This window comes from Anas platyrhynchos, chromosome 4 (assembly GCF_047663525.1).
Source record: "Anas platyrhynchos isolate ZD024472 breed Pekin duck chromosome 4, IASCAAS_PekinDuck_T2T, whole genome shotgun sequence".
Lineage (NCBI taxonomy): Eukaryota > Metazoa > Chordata > Aves > Anseriformes > Anatidae > Anas > Anas platyrhynchos.
Window position 1 is genome coordinate 24,900,849 of NC_092590.1, and position 20,239 is coordinate 24,921,087.

Here is a 20,239-nt window from a genome sequence, read left to right on the forward strand (position 1 = left end):
CTGTCAGATCTTTTGCAACGTTAAGAATATTAAAATATTTATTTTTCTCCAAGATTACACTTTTATGGATTCCAGGTATCCATATATATTTACATTCTGAATTTCTTATTTCTTTCTAAAAATCTTTGGTATAATATGGATGCATATGCAAAGAAGTCATGTTCCAGGTCCATTTGTTTACACCAAAATCAAGTGATATAAATACATGTAAATGCTGTATCAAAGGGTATACCTGCCCATATGTTAATGCTGGGTCAAAGGGTAAGGGGAGGAATGCTTAAAAAAAGCCACGTACAAAGGAAGTGTCAAACATTAGCTTTTCTACTACAAATCAACACCAAATAAATAACATCACGCATGTGTCTGATCCATGCAACGAAACTCTGTATGAACTTATTAACTTTGCTGTTCCATATGGAAACCTGTGTCTTCATGCTACTTTTAGCATGCTAGCTTCATGCTGTATTTTTTGAAACTGCTGTTCATATTCTACTTAAAGTCTGAAGGGCACATGAGTCAACTCTTAAGAGTCCTTTTGCTTACAGCTAGTTACACATCCTTTTTAGGAGCCCAGACAGAACACACACAAATCACATCTTGCACATTAACAAATTGGTTTGCTTGAGCTGGTCCTATTAAGTCCAAGGCCTGTTCACTAGGACAAAAAATTGATTTCAATATGAAAACATATTAACCCACCGTGAGTTTAGCTTCAGCACAGTAATCTAGTATTATTGTTTTAATTACTCCAGCAGGCAATCTTAAGCAATGATAAAAGATTTTAGCATGAAACATTACAATGAGAGATTTTCTTGTGCTTGTGAATATCATTAACACCAGTGCCATTTAAATTGATCTGTATTTGTAAATATCACATCTGCTTTGCATAGACTAGGCAGAACGTAAGTGTATCTTGACAGCAGAAAGCTTTGTGGATCAATAACGTAGCGCAAGAATTTAAATCCTCATACTACTGTTCACGCCCAGTTCTGAAAACATCTACATAAATGTCCATCCTGTAGAACCAGCACCTGCTATGATACTAAGTGGCCTGTATGAGAATACAGGGCTCAGAACTTAAAAATTCATCCTGCTTCCATCATGTGTCTGAAAAGGTTCCTGCAAAATACTGGTGATTTTTATTTTTATTTTTTTAAAGAAATGGAAAAAAACACTGCTATCAATACTCCTTTACATTTTGATTAAAATGAACTATTTCATTTTCTTTTCTAACAAGTGATTTCAGGTGAAATAAAACATAATCTTGCAAGAGAGCATTTTAAAACTTGCAAAAAGCATGCAAGTATGTGTGAATGGGTGGAAAGTACATTACATAAGGGTTTTAATTTTTCAAGAAGATTTAATCTAACGGGAAGCTAGATCAGTTGTACATTTTCAGATATAAACACACTTATCTGTGTTTCTTCTGGCCAGCTTAGAAAAGAAAGAAAAACAAAAAACACAAGCAACAATGGTTGACAGTGAAGTTCCAGTTCTCCATCAAAATTGTTTCTAAATGACCAAATGCAAAAGACCATTGTCTTGTAGCAAGGGTTTTTAGCACTTAGGGCAGTTTGTACCGCCCTTAGACAGTTGTACCCATGTCCAACTCTAATTTATGTTCTTACTCCCCTAATGAAGATGGCTTTGCCATCTGATACTCTAATTTAGATGAACATCAGCAGGAGTGTTACAGATTTTCTATTATTAAAGACAAAAAAAGAAATAATGTCTTCTTATGTCTCTCAAACAATTGTGAGATCTCATCTAGAAATACCAAATCATAGTTATCTAACTAGGTATAGACATTTACATTTGAGCTGTTGCAGATAACCTATTGCTAGGACACAGTGAGTATCAGTACTATTGCTAGGACACAGTGAGTATCAGTACTAATTTATGGTGGTATGGAAGTCCAGTTTGTCAGCTAAAGGTTACACCACACATTTCATTCTCCTTCACACCTTCTGTCCACATAATTTGACATGATGGTCTGCCTTCCCCCAGTTTGCTTATCAGGTCTGTATGGCAATAAAGGACAACCCAAAATAATACTGTCCTGTCACCCCAAAAACAGGATCATGAAATTTGAATTGAATACTGGACCACCTATACAAGAAATCTGTTATATTGAGTTGTCCAGTTATGTAGTACAGTTTCCATAATTTTTGTAAATCCCAAGGAAATAATACATTTGGTCTTTTTTTTTTTTTTTTTCCCCCACACACCAAGGTGTGATATCTACAATAAGACAGATAATAATCCAAAACTTTTGGCTTCACTTTATCTTTTTTAAATAACCCTGCACAATATTCTAGGCAAGGATATTGATATGAATCTTTGGATATGAATCATAATAGCAGATTTTCACATCAGGTATTTGATTCCATCTCTGAACTCTGAAGCTTCTGCGGTGTGAGTGGCAGCAGGAAATGGCTTTCAAACTCTTCCTAACAGATGGAATAAAATCTGCCAGGTTATTAAATTACTACACAACTATTTTTAGTTTCCATTTCTAAATCCTTTTTCTTCTTTTGTCGCATAATATGTCATTGCTAATCAAATCTCAAAAGCACTTCTATTTTGAAAAACTGAGAAGTCTCAACTGGCAGTTTATTATCCTTTGTCCTGAACATTTTTTATTACTGCTTTATTTTTCTGCAAAAGTTATGGAGTATTTACACAAATTTGTGTATTAGAAAAATGGAGAAAGTTAGTGAAAACATCAAACAGTTTGTAGGAGTTGGAGGCATTAAAAATGTTTTACTGATGAATAATCTAGTGTGAACACATATCTTGACTGCAGTCTCAGATTAAAGACAACTGTTTGCTCAAAGCTAACTAGTAGAAATGCCCTCCTAATCACTATGAAATCGAACGCAAATTCATCAGCTGACTGTGGCAAACCATATCAGAAGCACAATACATTTTATTTTAGATGAATTGTGCCTAGAAAGAAGAGGAAGCTATTTAACCCTTGTGAAAATTAAACCAATTGTTTCCTCCTGTGAACTCTGTCATAGTGACAGACTTTCTTAGGGTACAAAGAATCCTTTGAAGACAAATTTGCTTCAAGTGTTATGGAAAAAATGTCTCTTTTCATGTACTGACCTAAATGCTAACTTTCTTCTTACACAAGATCTACTGCTACATCCACGCTACTGTATAGAAGAGATGATATAAGAAAGCATTCAAATATTTGTTAGTATAACCACAGTAAAAACTGCAACACTGAAAGAAATTAATTGTTGAGTGATTAAGTCAACTGGCAAATTATGATTTTACTTAATGACAACAAACTTCAGTCAACTAAGGAGTGAAAAAGCAACTTGCAAATTAATCCCATATCTGATTTCCAATAGTGGATAAGACAATAGTCATCTTCAGATTGAACAGGAAGATGCAACTGAAAAAAAAAAAAAAAGACTGTGGAATGCAGGGAGAGATTTAGATTGGAGTTGTACTGTATTGCAGAGCTGGGGCTTCTGGAAGCTGTATTGCTTTTGTGGCAGTGATGTAAATCAGTGGTAACTAGTGAGAAAAGCCCTCATTTTCATACACTTCTGTTGAATCTCACAATGGACAAGAAAGTTTTTAGAGACTTCTGACTTGACAGAGGCTGCCCAGAAGCATACAAATAAATGTGTCAATAGATGAGCTTTTCCATTTCTCTCAAAAATCGTCTTGTACACACATCTCAATTAAGGCATGGAATCCATTGGACCTTTTCCAGTCAGACATGTTAACTGTGAAATAACTTTGCAAAACAGACAATACTATATGATGTTTTAGTAGAGGTAAACATCATGCATTAGAAAAGTCAACAACATGCATTTTGATACCCGAATATATATGTATATATAATACATACATATGATTCTATGATTATGGATATTATATGTATATGTATATTATATATAAGCAAGAAAAAGGAAGAAAAATAGCAGAACTCATACCTTTTTATCAACATTTCCCGCTAGTTACGGTATCTATGACTATATCCTTTGTAGCAGAAAATATAATATATATTGTATATAGGAGCTCTCACATTCCTGTGTTTTTGTCCTCCTCCTATTGACTTCTCCTCTGATGTTCAGGAGAAAAAAAAATCATAGAAAAATGCAGGATGTATTTTTAACAGTTAGTCTGAGAGATGAATTGAAGGGCTTTATAAATGAGGTGTCTTCAGAAAAGGTGCCAATAAGGAAGAATGGGAAGAAGAAAAATTATGCTTTCAAAAGGTAAAGAGATAATAACAAAGCCTCCACTAAACGCAAAGCTTCCAGGAAAGAGGAGTTTCACAATGCTCTGACTTTAATTACTGTACATTAGTTCTGTCCGGTGAAAAGAAAGATAGAGAACATTTGTTCCTGATTCCTCAGGGCTGTGTCTCTTCTGTTTATTTTAGGAAAGATGATATCATCATAGCATCCTTCAGATCTCAGAAACAATACTTTTTGGAGTTAAATTGTCATCTAAGTACAATAACATATAGAAAAGTCTCTCTTTTCCATAATAACACTGGCAACAAAATATTTTATCAGGGGGTATTACTATGTATAGAAAAATTATAATTTGAATTGTTTATAATTTAAAATGTAACATTTTACAATGATTGCAGATGATATTGCATTGTTTAAATTACAGCATAATAATTCATTCCTGCAGCATTCAGTGGCACTAGTCCTTTGGCCTCTTGCCTAACAATACACTAGACAAGAATTATTACATTGTAATTCACACCCTGTCATGCCTTATTGCTTAATTAAAGCATAACCCTTCATGACACGACAAGCAATTTGACTGTTACCATAATAGATTATTATCCCACCTAACATATTTTAGTTTTACAACACATTCTTTTTTTAACATGCACTGAAAACTATCAGAACAGATGCACATATGCTTCCTTCTTTAACTGTTAAGTGTGAAGAATACATGCAGGACAAGTAGGTAAGAACACAAAGTTGTGTTTTTTGTTAGAGTTGTTCTGTTAATAAACCGTTAGGGTATTTTTTTTACTTCATTTAGCTTCAGCAATTCATCCTTGAAAAGATACTAGGATTCAGATCTCTGATTAACTGGCTCCTACATATTTGTTATACTGCTTGACTACCTAAATGGTAAATTTATATATGAAATGTATATACAATGAGACATAGATTACAGTGTCTTTAAAATTCAGGACAAGGTAGCTGGCAGTTTATTTTTGCTGCAATATAGAAAAATTGCTATTCTGTATTCAACATTAACTAATTTATGAAACATACTTTTTCAGGAATAACTCCTTGAATTTCTCTCTGTGATGTTTCTCATACTGAAACCTGATAATATAGAAAAGGTTATCAATTGGTATTAAAACATATTTGATTATTAAGTGATATTCCAGTTCTGTAATAGTTAATGGAAAAACTCACTGACTTAAGTGAAAAACTTGTCCACCAGGTGAAACAGAAAATACGTTACTAGCTATGAAAACATGCTTCAACATTCCAGTTTACAATATAATTATTTAAATTAATATTCATTATTTTATAAATTCCTTCACACTGCCTGAAAGTGTGAGATACAACACAGCCATTTGGCTATTAATAATCCTTTACTTTTGGCAACTACCAATTCTAAATTAAAATATGCAGACATGGAACTCTGAAATTTTGTGTGAACAAAAGCCTGGACTTCTTGAGAAGAAATAAAGGCAAAGTATACACACACAAAAAAATTAATACAGAAATTATATATATCATACCTGATAGATGTGCTACAGGTTTCATATAATACCAAGGTGCAATTTAATGAGGTTGCACTGAACTCTGTATGTCTGCAAGGTGACTGGGTTGTCCCTGGAACTCTCTGCTGTAACTATAAAATGTCTATGATGTGACTGTGATATAACTGAAACAGCTGCAGTCTTTGATCATATGCTGGCAGTTTATGTACAGATGCAGAATGTGTAATAAGGGCACACTTTATTAACTTGACTGATGTTCTGTTATTTTACTGGTTCCAAAAGCCAAAGGAGACTAGGCTCTACCATGGTATCCTGAGAATAATTTATTGTTGCAACTATTCAAAACGAAATACCTATCATTAATGTCTAATTCATTATCATAAGCAAGAGGTATACATTGTTCTTGGTTGATTTGACATCTGCTATGATCTTTAAAGCTGGTGCTATAGCTAGAATTATTCTTTTGAATTAGCACAAAATACAATTTAACTACTGTTTAAAACACTTGCCAACATTCTGAATGTATGCTTATGTTTCCTGGTAATAAATATTTCGGCAGATACAGTCTAGTGAAACTCAGAGTGAGCTACTGCAATTTGGTTAAGTATAAAAACACATGAATTCTGACGGCATGATAATGAAGTTGGTCCCTGCCAGATTAGGGTCTGTATTACACTGTACAGAAGCAGAGAGCAGGACACCTCCAGTTTTGTGACACCATGCCCAAGTTTCATCTTGGCTTTCCTTCAGAAGTTCACACATTTTGTTCCTACCAAACTGTTCAGGTTTTATACAACTCAACTTTCTCGAAGCAGCAAATTAGAGTACATATTCTTTCCAACTGACCAGTGATAAAGAGAAAAATGTAGTGAATACTGAGGTGTTACGCCTCCATACATGCAATATGGAAATTACAAATACAACACAGCTTACAGGTAAATACAAAAAAATGTAGTGTGTTACTTTGTCCAAAGAGTTACGTCACAAAGAAGATGAAATAACAACAAGCTTTTCTTTCCAGAGGTGTTAACTTAAAGATGTTCTGTGGAGTTGGGATTACATAGAAATTCGTCACATTGCTGAAATTCTCAAAAAAAGATCTGCTTCTGTCTCTGTACTCTTAACTCTGTATTTAAATTTTGTTTCATTTTTACCTCACATTTTTACAGGAAAAAGTATAAACACCTGAACTCTATGTCACTCTGCTACCATATTTCCAGTTTGTTTTCTTCTGCAGTCTTTCACAGGAAATATATGTTTTTATAACCTTGTTGGAGACAAGGGGAATGTTACAGAAATCAATGGACTCCTTTAATAGGACTTCTCTCTGTCCAGCACCTGCCCTATTCAATCCTGCGTTTAATTTTCCTTTCAGTTCCTTTCTCTATAATTCTCATGGGGGAAATTGACCTAATTCACCTGAATCCAAGGCAGGAAAACAGGAAATACAAAATAAGGCAGAGCAAGCAGGGAGGTGCTAAGGAGTGCGGACTCTTGAGATGAACAGGTTGCAAACTCACAGCCACACCTCTGAGGAATGGGATGTGAGAGACTTTTCCCAAAAAAATCAGAAGAGACTGTATTGTTTGTCCTAGCTGAAAAAGTCAGTGGGAATACCTGGACAGAGAAGAGTGAACTGACCTACAAGGACAAAGTACAGCATATGGAGATTGACTTACAAACCCTCTCTGTTCAGTCCTGTTCTGAATCTTCTCTATTTTAAAGTAATTCACTGTGCTAATTTGTGTTCAAAACATTTTAAAACATTTTCACATTTAACATTTAAAACATTTTAACCAGAACAATTCAGGGTCTCATCAGACCTTAACCTGAGGATAAAACAAATTACAAAAGAAATATAACAGTCAGGAGTTTCTACTGTGACCACGTATAGTGGAGCCAAATGGTGTTTTGAAAGATTAGGAAGAATGTTACATTTTATGCTTTTCTTGCAGGCTTTTTCCTAAACAGCATTAGGTATCACTACAACCTGTCACCATTTAGAGATTGTTTTTCCCTACTCTTTGTAGGTCTTGCTTTGCTGTTGTTTCTAAGAACACAAACTGAAATGGAGGTTCTTTGTTCACCACCTCAAAACTATAAAGTTTCCAACATCCTGAGAGTTTGGCACACAGCTATTTGATTTTTCTTCCGTGGGAAGCATAGATTTAAATTACCCCTTGCGGTTTTCTGAGCAGGCCAAGTTTCAAAAATCTCAATTAGAAGTTAAACAGCACCCAGCCAACATCTGTTTACATTATTTTTTTCCACAGATCTATTCACTTTTCATCTAGATACAAACAGCCTTATCTGTTTCTATTCAAGAGTTAAAGATATGTCAATAAGTATTTAATCTTCTCCAGTATGTTTATTCATCAAGGAACTGCAACTCCTTTAACTCTCAAACACATCACATCAACTGAACTGTAGGCTTGTCTTTAGAATCCTAAAATATTTTTTCTAATGTATGTTCAAATGTTTTACACACCTTGAATGCTTTCATTCCCATTTCTAGAAAAGAGTATAGATGCCAGGTAAATGTAATCTATGAACATTGAAAGTGGACAAATTTCTTTATTGAAAATGTGATATCTATTTCAAGAGCTCACATTTCACTGAAATTTCTAATAAGTAATCCAAAATACATATTATAAATAAAGAACTAATAAGTTCATTTGATACTGTTCAAACTTACTCAGACAAAAAAAATAAATCAGCCAAAAGCTGATTCCAGAGACCAAGTGAATTGTCATTATACCCTAAATTACTGTTTAAACCCTAGAGGAATCTTTCCATAGGCATATGTTTGGCCTCATTTCCAATTTTTTCGTTGATTGCTAATACTTCATATATGCCATTTACAATGTAATTCCTCTGCCAAATATCTCTCTGATATATTCTAGCACCTTTTATTGGTTCCTTTCCATCCACCCTGTTCTCATCAGTAAATTTTTGTTTCAATGGACTTTAGCTCAGAAGTAATTATTCAATGACCTCAGTGACTTCATCTTAACTGATTCCAGAATAACAGGGTTAAATTAAATGCAAAGTAAGGTTCATTATTACAGTACTGCATTGAAACATGGAAATAAATGATTGCTTAATAAATACTATAAAATCTCTACTTCAGAGTGTGGGTCAAAATTAAAAGAACATTTACAGATAAAACACCACTCATATGCAGCTAAATATCTTGTTTTAATACTAAAGAACTTTGATTCATAAAGTATGTATTTGAGATCCCTGAAAGTGTTGCCCGCTAACTTATAAGGTATTCTTCCTTTTCAGTAGTGAATGCTGTGTGATTATTCAAGTGTACATGACTGAATTAAAAATGCTCATTTTTATAGTAAAGCAAATGTTACATCTAAACAATGAACAGAGGAGTTGACACCCATGTAATAAATGTTCAATAGCTCTGCAAGGTTTTCCCCCTCAGGAAAATACAGATGACAGCAAAATATCTTTCCTTACAGTGGTCTGTTCACCTACCTTTTCTGATGAGTTGGCTGCAGAAAAATGTAGAAATGGAAAGCTCAATTAGTGTAATTTATGTATCCTTGGATGTCAATCATTACTGGTGAGAGGTGGGACTTTCAGGATCTCTGTGCATTAATTAAGAGCTCATCTCAGCAGAGTAGTCTTTCCACCTAAGGACCAAAAATAAGTTTTAATTAGAGTCTGGAAGACAGTGTGTCATATACATATAAAACTAGTTCTTTAGTGAAAAAAAAATGAAAGTAATGGGACATTATTAGTAACAATGCAAAGGGCACAAATCTCTTGCTTGTTCTTAAGTTCAGAATATAAAAGTATTTCCAGTATATATGAGTCTGCCTGAAACACTAGACAAATTCTGAAACGTTACGTGGACACCACTCAAATTTCAGCCAGGTTGTATGAATGCCAACATTAGTAGTAGGTCCCTGTCGAATTATTGATGCTGAGCTAATGTTGATGGAGAGTTATTACACAGCTGATGTTAGACTATATTTCTCTCTCCTAGCCAGTTTTCTGTTCCAGGCTGTCTTCTGACTGCAGGTGCAACAGGGCAAACAATGCAAGCTCAGCAAAAGGGGGTGAAGGGACTTGTACGTTCATCACATTCATTCAATGAGTGATACAATACGTAGGCAGTTGTTGGTTGGCCTTCAACACGTCAAGGCCCAGGAGAGGTTAATAACTAGCTGGGGTAACTGGTGTCAGCTGCCTTTGCTTGTGGATTGACTTGTCTGAGGATCAAATATAATCAAATATTCTGCCTAGGACTCACTAGGGAAATAATGTATAAATAATTGATTATATCATTTATAAATTAAGGGAAAGAAAACAAATTTTAAAGGCTGGTCTGGAAAATAAACATGTCAGCTAATAACTCAGGTGTGAAAAGAGATAAAATTTAGAGAGGAAACAAGTTTATATTCTAGAGAACAAGAAGAACCTTGTTTGTCAATGGCTGAAATAAGAAATATTATGAACTAAAAAAATACTAGAACAACAGACAGTCTACTATAGTAAGGATTAGAGAGAAAAAAATAAATGTCAAACTACACTGTGGAAAAAGAAAAGAAATACTCATAAAAAGTGGGATTTCAGTGTTCTGAAAATTACAGTTACCAAAGGACTGAAGCTAACATAAACATTACATGATATAATTAATAAAGAAGGCTATCACACAGAGAAAAAAAAAAAAAAAAAAAAAAAGCAGACAAGGAGAGCATATCAGAAGGAGGAAAAGATTTACTATGCATTTTAGAGTACTGGAACAAGTGTTATGACCTTCTTCATTGCTATTATATTTCATAGTCTCTTATGAAGGTATCTGTAAATATCTTTAAGAGACAGATAATACCTGTTTGAGATCCCCGTTTGAAATACTCTCAAATACCTGTTTGAGAAACACATATTATAATATGTGTAATTTCCTACCTAATCAATATACCTGACAGGTAATGAAAAACAGCAGCAAATACAACAAAACAAAACAAGCAAACAAACTGTAGCTATTGCTGGTAGAATATTTAAAATATTGTCTTCTAAATAACATGTGATGAAACTAATACTACAGTGAAGGAGCATCCAGTCTTTTAAAGACATTTAGAAAAATGTGGACAAAAATTTGATGTCCTTCATAAAATTTATGTCCATATCATTAACTCTTGCAAATGTTTTCTTACGGATTTTTTTTCCAGCCATGAACTGTTTGCTATATAAGAGACTTAGAAGCACTCTCCTGAATTTTCTGAGTAGGGGTATTCCTGTCTCTTGGCAGTACACAGCAATGCATCCTTTGGATGTTAGTACTGAAACTCATATTTTAAAAATTCCAACATGTATTCTGAGAATCATTTCTGATGTACTACAGTACTGAAGACAGTATATCTTACTGCTATGGATATATTCATATTACTGAATCTCACAGCTACTTCTCTGTAGACTGAAGTTATTTTTCTCGATGATAAGATTTCAAGAAAGGCCATGTTTTCTATTGGCTGAGTCCATAGGTAAGTATTTTTAAATGGAAAGGGAAAGGAATTTACAGAGTTTGTCACTTGTGGTCTCTTAACTGAAGCAAAGCAGCAAGTTTTGTTGTCTGCAATCTCCTGCTAGTCATATTTAGCACATTTCTTGTCATCTGCTTCTTTTAATTAAGAGGATGGCAGAGATAATGGACACATTAAGCTCCAGAACAGACAGAGAACCTTTGCACCTCTAAATACAATGATATGAATTTTGTAATGATTTAATTTGCTGTTATTTTCAAGGGACAATGTCAGGAACAGAATCAGTGTACTCCATGATAGCAGCACGGTGCCTTCTCAGCCCTGTCTCTTCTGAACTCAAACTCCAGAACACTGCTTTGGAAAGCAGCCATAAAAAAGGCTAACTCAGACAATAAAAGCTGGATGATCTACTGAACTGTGACTGAGATTTGTGACCTGCCTTAAAGTGAATCAGATTCAACAACGAGGCTTCTTACAAGCAGCTCTCACCAAGAGACTGGCAGAATGTCAACACGATTGCACTAAACCTTCGACACAAGGCTTGCCGAGAGCCACAAGCTACCATGTATTACCGTTAAGACAACTTTTAAAGGCAGAAGGATTCGCAGGAAATATTAATACAAAAACGTCAATTCATTTTTTTTTCTTAGAACTTAGGAGTGTGATGTATCAATTAAATTGCATTGCATAGACAATGAGAAAGAGGAACAAGACTACTATTTCTTCAAGCAGTCTCCTGGCTAACTTTAAGCTCTTTCTTTTTTTATGAAAGTTTGAGGTCTTGTCCAAAGTTTTCTCTGTGGTCAATACAGAAAGTGAAAGACATCTCCAGAGATCAAGCCAGGCTTAGCTTCTGTCTTTCTGCTCATTGTAGAGGGAGCACTGGGCACCTAGGCTCCTAGCTTGAGCATCTTGGCAATGCTTATATTTAATTGCAATTAATCTGCATCCTACAGTCTGATTTTCAGAGGTGCCTAGTAATTAAATCCCAGTGTAACATTAACATCTAAATTTGCGGATAAACTTCTAACAGGAGATGTGGGCAAGGATTTCCCAGCGTTCATAACATTAGCCAAATGCTGATAAATATCATTGTGGAGAGCTCCCAATCCCACTGATACTGATCAGTGGCTTACCTGCTCCCAAATGCAACATTCTGAACAACAACAAGACAAATATTTTCATATTTATACCTAAGGGTATTTATTTTCTCTCTCTGTGCTCAATAAATCACTCTTTTGTTTTTAGGGAGAAAAACAAATACTGAATAGTTCCATTTGAGCTCATTTCATCCTGCTTTACCTTATTTGTTTGCTTTTGTCATATGGAGACCAGAACAATGATAACACTTGATCCATTTTCCACCATCCACATATTATTTCCTCTGGTTAAAGACAACCTAAGGGATTTCTATGACATTTCTATGAGATGTAAACTTAAGTGAGTAGACTCAGGAGGCATTGAATAGTCTACGGCATACATACTAGCCATTCAGTCTAGGAACTGACTATGGGTTTGGAATTTGAGGATCTCAGTCCATAGTCCATTCTTCGGAAGCTGATGAAACATCAAACTGATGACACTTCAAAAACATTGCTAGAATCTAAAATTAAAGCTGAATATTAGTATATTCACACAAAGGGTGACAATAAGCTGATATACATATTACCTAGCCTTAAATCCTATTACTGACTGTAATCATCAGCTGCTGCTGAAATGGTAGTGATGTCATATAAGTGAGAAATATCAGTTTAGTAACAGCAAAAGAAAACGCACAAAAATTTCTCCGTGGCCAGAATTATCTGTGGATCAAACCCTCTTACTGAAATTCATCCATTTATCATACAACATTGGAGTCACTTTGAAAATGATTCCATTGTAGTCAGCAACAACCAAATTGTAGATGGAAGTTATTAATCAGACAGCCATACCACAGTGTTTTCTACTGTCAAGACAACAACCACTGCTGACTCTAATGAATAAGAGAAGAGTTTGTTTTAAATTAGGATGCACCTGTATGTGATAACTTTTATTTCATCATTTTGCCGCCTCGTTATGCTACTCAATTAGCCTTTCCAGTTGTCAATTTTTTTCCAAACTTTCTTAATCTCAACTTCTGTTAGTTCATATGAACAAAAAGAGAGATACATTATGAAACATTAAATGAAAAAATATCAATTTTGACATATGACTAGGAAAATTTACTTGTTTTTTTTTATAACTTCTTTGATTCTTAGCTAAGTAATACTGTGAAGAACGTAATAGTAAAATTCTTCAATTATTATATTATTATAATATCTTTAAAACATTTATTAATTGTGGGGGACAAAGGAGATATCCATAATATTTTATGACTACTTTGTGTTCTTCAATTTAGCTGACTGATATGATTCTGGCTGGATGGATAAAACTTTGCGAGCAAAAGCAATTATGACAGATAAGATATAATATAGAAATACCAAGACTTATATTAAGAAAGAATTAGAAGAACTATTAATTGAGAAATATCCATCTGTCTGACTTCAACTAGATTAACAGGCTTGTTTTCCTCTTCTGAATTTTAAGACCAGAAAGGCATTAAAATATTAACATCATGTAGAATGGAAGAGAGTAAGCAAACATTTGAAAAAACAATGCAAGAGAGATTTAAAATGCAACAAGGCTGAAGCAACAGGCATTGCCAAATGTGAGAAAATAATGTTTTAAGCACTGTGTCATGCTTACTCGTACGCTGTCATGCGGTCATGTTCCACTGACCTGGGCAAGAGAAACTGCTATGATCTTCAACCTTTTCTATACTTGTGATGTGGCAGGGAATGGGTAGCACACTTCTTCATACAGAGATGATCTTTGTAACTTTAATCTACCTATGTAGATTTAATCTTTCCTTTGCCACAAAATCTCAAAAAAAAAAGTTGTTGGGCTTTTATGTTGAGCTCACAAGGTTCACCTTATCAAAAAAAAAAAAATGGAGTAGCATCCTAGGATCAAGACCTAGGATCGAAAGAGAGAATAATATATTTTGTCTGAAACAAAACTTGAAGAGAGTGCATAAGGGATACACAAGGCACCAATTGTCATGGAACTGGGGCCAGAATATGAGCAGGGAGGGGATATGATCCACCAATACAGACTGAAGTTAGGAGAATGCCTGGATTCAATCCTGCAAAAGCATGGGCACAGTCTGTTGCTTGAAAGACAAGCCTGCAGGACAGACTGGGGGAGAAATCACAGGTGTGGTGTGCCCCTGTACTGTCATAACAATAAATAAGGTTATCTGTCATGATCAAGCCATCTGGAGAAATACTGTCCTGAATAGCTGCTACACATTTATGTAAGGTTACAGAAAGTACTTAATATAACATTGACTTGATAGGAAATAGTTTGTGTACTATAATTAGAGACAGTGAACATGCATGCAGAAATTGTAGGAAGAATATAAGGGGCATTTTGGTGTTATTGATTTATAAGTGATGATACGCAACACTGAAAAAGAAAAACAAATGAAAGTTGAAATTCTACAGACAGCAGCTGTGGTAGAGGTTTGAGTTTACTATTCAAGTTAGTGACCCAACAATTGCTGCCTGGATTTCATTTACTCCTTTTTATAGAAATTATTTAAAGCAGAGACCAGTTAAATCATCATACGTGAGCAAGTCATATTATAAGAAGATAATAATCTACTCTGCAAGTACTACGTTCACAAAAAAAAAATACTCCGTTTGCCCTCTGCTTATTTTTGCTGGCAAGGTATGTACTTTGCTAAAGCTTTGTGATTCAGGGCATGTGTGTGAATTCAGCTGATCATGGTTCATCTGTGAGATAAAAACTGAATTATATCTGTAAAAATAGGATATGGACTGAGATATTGCTTTGTCCTGCTCAGACTCTTCTGCTGTAGAACACAAAGGTGTATTAATATTTCTTTTTCAGAAATGTGAATAATCATTATATCTACTTTTCTACTTCTATCTCTTTGAACTCTCTTTAGTCTAGTGCACTCTCGGCATGCACCCTGAAGTCATCACAGGAAAATAAACTTCATGTGTAATGTCTTTTCTGGAAAGCAGACAGGTAGACAGAGATGTATTATGTACTACCCTGATAGTCTACAGTGTGTGCAAGTGAAACCAGTACTGGAATTAATTCCAGTTCCTTTGAGTAACCTCTCTGCTGACAGCCTCAAAATCCCCTTAACTTTGCTTATGTAAGATGTGAACGAACAGGACATACTCAGTACTCTGAGAAAGACTTGCCTGTTACCTGTTCTCCATATTAACTGCACTTCACTGCAGAAAGCTTCTGTGGCAGCAATTTTATCTACAATCATAAGGCTGCTGCAGTCTCAACTATAAACTGGGAAAAAAAAAAAACAACAAGCCCTTTCTATGGCTTTTCATTCATTCCTGGTAACTTAGCATATTGAACACACTTGTCTGCAGCACCATCTTTTTGAGGGCTGCAACATAGGGGGCTTAATAACATGGCATGAGACTGCAAGAAGCCTGGCCTTTCCCCTTCTGCTCCCTGTAGTAGAGGTGACTCTCTGCTGCTAGCCTTCAGCGGCTCTCATGGAGGAAAAGAGCACCTTGTCAGAGACCCCTTTCTAACTAGAGGGCTCCAGATGAGCTAACCTTCGATACAAATCTTATGCCTTCAGGCATAAATCCCATCTTAGAGTTAAGGATACAGTTTTACTGAGCAAAGACATTAAATGTAAAACAACAGGAACCAGGTTACCTTCCATCCACCTCCTGCCTTTATAATCAAGGCAAAGTCACGGCAGCCTTTCTATTTAGTACCCTTGAATCAGTTCACTTGCTGCTGGAGTACTGCCCTTACAGCACATGCCAGAAGTTAGTAATAAATTTGCACCTGGGAGGAGTGGGGCAAAACCAAGTGATAAAGAGCAGGGCACAGGAGTAGCGTTACAAGCACCATGATGCTGGGATTGTGTCAGGCCCCCATGATTTAGAATTGTAGCATTAACATATAACTGTAATGGGTGCTATGAAATCATGTTCAACTGGGAAAAATTAAACTGTTACCTGTCTATACCAGCTGGGAAGATTAAAAAAATAAACAAAAGTTCAGCAATTCCTTTTTCTGAGTGGCCTGATGCATCACTAAAGACTAGCTCAATTCAAGATCTATATTACTGCTTGTGGAGTGAGAGCTACAAGCTCTAGAGTACACGGCAGAAAAATGATTAATTGCAATAATACTAATTGTAACAAATTATTTTTTAAAAGTGGAAAAATATTTTTAGTATATATTTTTAAAAAAATACAGACTTTGAAAGATGTTTGTGCTTCTTTTAGCCATTTGTCACCTGAATTTTGAAACTGAGAGAAAAGTCAGTGTTTTCACAACATGGAGAGCTGTACATGGCACTTTTACTGCCAGCCTTTATGATACTTTTCTAAACCCTTTTGATTTTTTAAAATACTGTACTTGAAATATTTGGCCAGAATTGAGATTGTTTTTTTTTTTTTTTTTTTTTTTTTCCTTCTCTCTGAGCTGAGCACTGCAGGAACCTGAACACGCTGGCACATGACTTTCCAGCAGTACTGTACCGTCCTCTGGCTGTAGCAGAAGTACCCTTCAGTGACTCACAACATATTCCATTCCACCAGCAATAATGAAACCTGAAATGTTTGAGAAAAAATGTTGCTACTTTCCTCTACTCATGCACAGCAATGACACAAAGGTTGGCAGTTGAACTGCCAAACTTCTCCACCAACCAGAAATATATTTTGCTTACTTCTTATAGCACAGTCACAGCCCAAAGTCAAACTGGACTCTGTTAACTCTCTGTCTTTGCAGTGTAAGTGCTTAGTGGGAAAGATTTCCTAAAGGCTTGCAGAAGCAGACAAAATTGTCATCAGCCTAACCTTGCAAAAGTCCTCCGGCTGAGTGCAGCAGTCATTTTTGCAGTTTTATCTCAGTTGTTGCCAATCCAGTACCGCACTTGTGGTTCAGAGGCTACCCCAGCTCTGTGAGTCATAATTAGGCATCACATAACTGCCACCTCCACTGCCAATTAGTCACGTGGGCTGAAAATATTTACTAGAAAGTCAAGGTTTCTTTTCCATAAGCTGCTTTGGTACGTTTCTCTATGTTTAGGTAATGTTGTTAAGTCACCTGGTTCAGATTAAAGATTTTCAAAATGTGATCTGAATGGTGGTGGTGAAATTGTCTGTTTAGCCAAGGAATGATCTGCAAGAGTATCCATTCATACTGATCAGTGGGAGCAAATTTGTCAGCAGTTTCCCCTGAGAATCCAACTAAAAATAGTTTAATAGTGTGCTCACACTGACAAAAATAAAGCAACACCAGCTTCCTTATACACCAGAAGAGTAAAATAAAAAAACAACAAAGAAAACAAAAGAAAACAACTAAAAAAACACAACTAAATGTGTGAAACATTTAGCTTTTTATTTGCATCAGTTAAATGTGTAAAGCAATAGTGAAATAAAGCAAATTTATCTTTTATCGCCTTTACCCTATGGCTCACAGCAACTGTGATAATGTCTTTCAGTGTGCGTGACACTGTGCTTCTGCTCATTATACAGAACTAATGAGAGTGATACCCACACGAAACTTTCTGTTGCTAATTCTAATAGCCTGCCTTGATTTCTATGTACAAATAGCTATGCACACATTTGTTATTAGAGTTCCTCTTATTCAATCACTAAGTCAACAGAGTGACATTCATCAAGACAGCTTGTATTTATCACACTTCATATACTTAAATCATATGCCACCCAATTAAGTAAAGTCCAAGGAAATTCTTGATTGATTCTGAAGTTAACCATATGGTTAACTAGCAAGTCAGCAGAAATTAAATTCATTACCAAATCTACATTTATCTATTTACTACCAAATGCCATTGTTTTAACGTTTGTTTTCCATTCTCTTCAGTTGGCTTAAAATGGCAATGATAATTTACCGGTCATTGCCTGTAATCTAACCAAAGGATACTGGCGTGTTCAAAAAGGGCACAAATCCCAAAATAGTTCAGAGAGATTCTTTTCTGACAGCTAGGTTGAAATAAAGCATGACTATGACATCAAGTCATCCTGTATCTTGTACTGAAACTCTAAAAAGTGAAACCAAGCTGTTCTTTAGTTTCTGCCCCTTTCCTCAGAATAAGTATGAGGGTAGGCCACAAAATAAACCCGGGGTTTTTCACAACAGTCTCTAACCACCTCCACTCACTTCCCTCCCTTTTAAGAAGAGGAAAAGCTCACACCAAACCAAAACAATCTCAAGGAGCATTACAGTTGTAAAAGCAAACTCTCAGAAATGAGATTTTTCTTTCTTCAGTATCTGCACTTGGATACATTCTATATTTGCAAGATACTGCTTGTCCACAGCTCTTTTGCCCTAGCGTAAACTAGGAATGCACTTCGGGCGTGCATGTGGATCCCAGGGTGAGGGGTGCTGCTACCTATTAGATGACATCTGATAAGCAGAGCAGTGTTATCAAAAGAGCCTTTATAATTAATTAAACTATTTCTAGGTACAAATGGATTATAGATTCTTTTTATGGAATTTCTAGAGGACACAGTACATCCCTTAAATCATATTTCTCCCAGCTGGTACCAACTGGTGTGCTCTGGTTTTGGGGACATGGACTAGACTTGAAACTTTGCCATCTACATGAAGAATGATGAACATATGAAGACCTGTATGATGTGGAATTTACCCCCAAAAAGGGTCAGCATCTTAAACTGCATAGTCAAATCAGTAGATTTTTCATTTATATTACTCCCTGTGCTCACAATGAGAATCCTAGCCTTGTAGAAATGTAACTGTCTGGATTTCTGACTCATCCTGTTTTAACCCTAGCTAGGTGCTTAAAATTTTCAAATAGATATTTCAATTTGTGAGGTAGATAAAAGGAAAGATTGACCTTCTCACTATTTTGCGTAGGGATAGACAGACTCTTTAACACTGATTTACAGATCGAGGCAGGGTATATGTGCTGCTAGCACAAGAGCATGAGATAGATACTGAAATGTCAAGATCTTATGAGGCCAGTTCCCTGTGCAATGCCATCAGTATCAAAGTAGTGGCACACATACTTGGGCACAAAGACCTTAGTCATAAAACCTCAGGAGAACTCGAGAGCCCCATCCATCTGTGTGTGCCAGCTCCTATGGAAAATACAGATAATCAACTTCCTAGGTGAGTTTTGAAATAAAATTGAAAATAATTCATGAAACTCATGCAACAGTGGTTGAGTGCAAAGGATATGCAAAGGATATGGCAGAAATTAATAAGTACAGTGAGCACAGACTTGGAACTGTGCACAATCAAAAAATGCCTCAGGTTGAACTTTTCACCAGGATGCTCTAACAAAATATCAAAAAGTCATCCCAGCCTGATCTTATAGTCTGAGGAAGGAAGAATATGCAAAAAGAATGTAAGGAATCATGTAGCTAAAGACTGTAGCGTATGATATGTAGAAAGCATCTAGTTAAAATTCACACAAACAAACTTAATTACAGAATTTGTAATGCCCATTAGGCATTAGGAAAAGGATACAGGCAGGAAAAAATTTGCAAAGAACTTAAAATATCTTTAAGCTCATAAGCAATGACTTTTTTTTTCATGGGGCTTCTCACCAACACTACTTATATTTATGTATATGTTTAAGCAGTCTAGTAAATAACTGGGGCCTGAAGCAGAGCTGCTTCCTATTGCAGTTTTATTCTAGTGCCACTGATGCTGAAAGAAGGCAAGAAATGCAAGTGCCAGGAAACTGATCATGCATGTTTTGGTGTGTCTTAAGTAAGCACAGAGAAATCTTGGATCAGAGAGATAAAATTCAGAAATAACCAGTCTATTGAAACGATTCTTTGGATACAAGAACTGGAATACAACTTAACAAGCAAAAAGATAGGCTTTAAAAATGATTTTATAATCAAATATGTAGTTTCAGCAGAATAAGTAATTCTCACTACATATTTCAGGGGTTGGATGTAAATGCAAGTAC

The 20,239-nt window shown here is 35.5% G+C and overlaps 1 protein-coding gene across 25 annotated transcripts in view; it reads right to left on the reverse strand.

Moving 5' to 3' along the window:
* TENM3 (teneurin transmembrane protein 3) overlaps positions 1–20,239 on the reverse strand; it is a 1,327,252-nt gene that overhangs the window by 584,254 nt on the left and 722,759 nt on the right. For all 25 annotated transcript variants that reach the window (XM_072037263.1, XM_072037264.1, XM_072037262.1 and 22 more), the window contains one exon: positions 9,224–9,381. The gene's annotated coding sequence lies outside the window, so the exon portion shown is untranslated. The remainder of the gene's footprint in view (positions 1–9,223; positions 9,382–20,239) is intronic.